This window comes from Salvelinus sp. IW2-2015, unplaced genomic scaffold (genome assembly GCF_002910315.2).
Source record: "Salvelinus sp. IW2-2015 unplaced genomic scaffold, ASM291031v2 Un_scaffold2335, whole genome shotgun sequence".
NCBI lineage: Eukaryota > Metazoa > Chordata > Actinopteri > Salmoniformes > Salmonidae > Salvelinus > Salvelinus sp. IW2-2015.
Genome location: NW_019943660.1, coordinates 11557 through 14113, shown reverse-complemented (window position 1 = coordinate 14113; position 2557 = coordinate 11557). Strand labels below are relative to the sequence as shown.

General features: G+C 44.5%; 1 long non-coding RNA gene across 1 annotated transcript in view; it reads left to right on the top strand.

Annotated features, from left to right (window-relative positions):
* The window catches only part of LOC139025176 (uncharacterized), a 20110-nt gene that overhangs the window by 9249 nt on the left and 8304 nt on the right, over nt 1-2557 (top strand). The window contains exon 2 of the long non-coding RNA XR_011476635.1: nt 1402-1464. This is a non-coding gene — a long non-coding RNA (uncharacterized lncRNA). The remainder of the gene's footprint in view (nt 1-1401; nt 1465-2557) is intronic.

Genomic DNA, 2557 nt, shown 5'->3' with positions numbered 1-2557 from the left:
CACACCTCCTCCTCCATGCTTCACGGTGGGAACCACACCTCCTCCTCCATGCTTCACGGTGGGAACCACACCTCCTCCATGCTTCACGGTGGGAACCACACCTCCTCCTCCATGCTTCACGGTGGGAACCACACCTGCGGAGATCATCCGTTCAGCTACTCTGTGTCTCACAAAGACACGGCGGTTGGAACCAAAAATCTCAAATTTGGACAAAGGACACATTTCCACTGGTCTAATGTCCATTGCTCGTGTTTTTTGGCCCGAGCAAGTCTCTTCTTATTATTGGTGTCCTTTAGTAGTGGTTTCTTTTCAGCATTTCAACCATGAAGGCCTGATTTACCCAGTCTCCTCTGAACAGTTGATGTTGAGATGTGTCTGTTACTTGAACTCTGTGAAGCATTTATTTGGGCTGCAATCTGAGGTGCAGTTAACTCTAATGAATTTATCGTCTACAGTAGAGGTAACTCTGGGTCTTCCATTCCTGTGGCGTTCCTCATGAGAGACAGTTTCATCATAGCGCTTAATGGTTTTTGCGACTGTACTTGAAGAAACTGGCTTAAAAATGTCTTGAAATTTTCCGAATTGACTGACATTCATGTCTTAAAGTAATGATGGGCTGTTGTTTCTCTTTGCTTATTTGAGCTGTTCTTGCCATAATATGGGCTTGGTCTTTTACCAAATAAGGCTATCTTCTGTATACCCCCCTACCTTGTCACAACACAACTTATTGGTTCAAACACATTGACGAAAGGAATTCCACAAATTCACTTTTAACAAGGCACACCTGTTAATTGAAATGCATTCCAGGTGACTACCTCATGAAGCTGGTTGAGAGAATGCCAAGAGTGTGCAAGGCTGTGATCAAGGCACAGGGTGGCTACTTTGAAGTATCACACATATAAAATATATTTTGATTTGTTAAACACTTTTTTGGGGGGGTTATTACATGATTCCATATGTGTTATTTCATAGTTTAGATGTCTTCAGTATTTTTCTACAATGTAGAAAATAGTTTAAAAAATAAAGAAAAACCCTTGAATGAGTAGGTATGTCCAAACTTTTGACTGGTACTGTGTGTAAGATAGCCTACTATTCGTAATGGTTAGATTGAGATAGTCATAATTTAAGACAATAATATAACAATCACTATTCACAAAATGGAATGTGCAGTGCATAGTGGCGTAGAGTAGGCCTAGGCAATAGGCTAGACCAGATACATGGCTTGTCCTTTCTTTGCACAAGAGCATTTTGGCCTTTTATAAACACATTTCATGTAATTATACTACACTTTATTTTTGCTCTCTATCCTCTCTTTTCCTTCCTCTTCATTTTTCTCTCTCCTATCCTTTCCTCCTTTCCTTCTTCCCTCCTCCCTGTCTCCTGTGTGTTGTGTGTAAACAGGGGGAGTTGGACAGGTTGAACCAGTCTACAGAGGACATCAACCGCTGGGAGAGAGAGCTGGAGGTAGGCCTGTGTGCGTTTGTGCTCAAGGACAGACTTGTCACTTTTCTTGGCTCGGGTATTSCAACCAGCGACCTTTCAGTTACTGGCCCAAAGCCTTTCAATCAAATCAAATCAAATAGCAGCCTATCCCAAGTCTGACGTCTTCATTTCCCCCTAAACCGTCTCCTCTTCTGGGTTTCATTAGTAATAGTCTAGAATAGACAAGTCTAGGTCCAAAAGGCTTCTCAACAGCTTCTACCCCCAAGCCATAAGACTACTGAACAGCTAATCAAATGGCTACCCAGACTATTTTCATTGCCCCCCCCCACCCCAAGAGAGAGATCCACAGACTAATACATGTCCCTGGGCCTGGAAATGATTGATTTCCCCCTCCAGGATGGAGAAGCTGTCTTCATTAAAGTATGGGGATTCTAGTGGGGGGATATAGGTAGCACACAGGAGGACATTTTCTCTGTTAAGATAATTTCCTTTTGAATTTCTAGCCAAATGTAAAATGTTCCTGTTTTGATTAATTAATGGAGTGAGTTAGGTCTGCTCTATACCAAATTAGCATTCCCCCGAGTCCCTTCCCTGTTTCACACCTGGTAGTTTGGTGATGGGACTACCAGCTCTCTGTAACCTAGAGGGCAACCAGTGGGTCCGTCTCCTCTATACCAGTTTCTTGCAGGATGACAATGTCTGCATTACCGATTTCTTTGGTGAAGTCCGGGTCCTGCTCTTTAGGCCAAAGGCAGATGACCTCAGACCTTGGATATTCCAGGATGATATAGTGAAGGCTTTTTGTTCCATAAAGTGTCCAATGTTGTTGGTCGGTTTGGCCTCAGGCCAGTAAGTGTGAGCAGAGCCTGCTGAGCATCTGGTACATGCCGTTGGCTTGGCGAGTGTAAGAGTGGGGTTGGGCCAGTTTGCCCGCTCCACTACCTGGGCGTATGTGTGACTTCCATGTTGATGCCCTCTTTGCGGGGGTGGGGTGCATGGGGTGGGCAGGAGTGGCATGGGTCTGATCTGAGGGGGCCTAAATTGGGTGTGGGCATGGTTGATGTGGGGGGGGGTGTGTAGATTTAAACCCTAGAGCTACTCTCTCTCTCTCTCT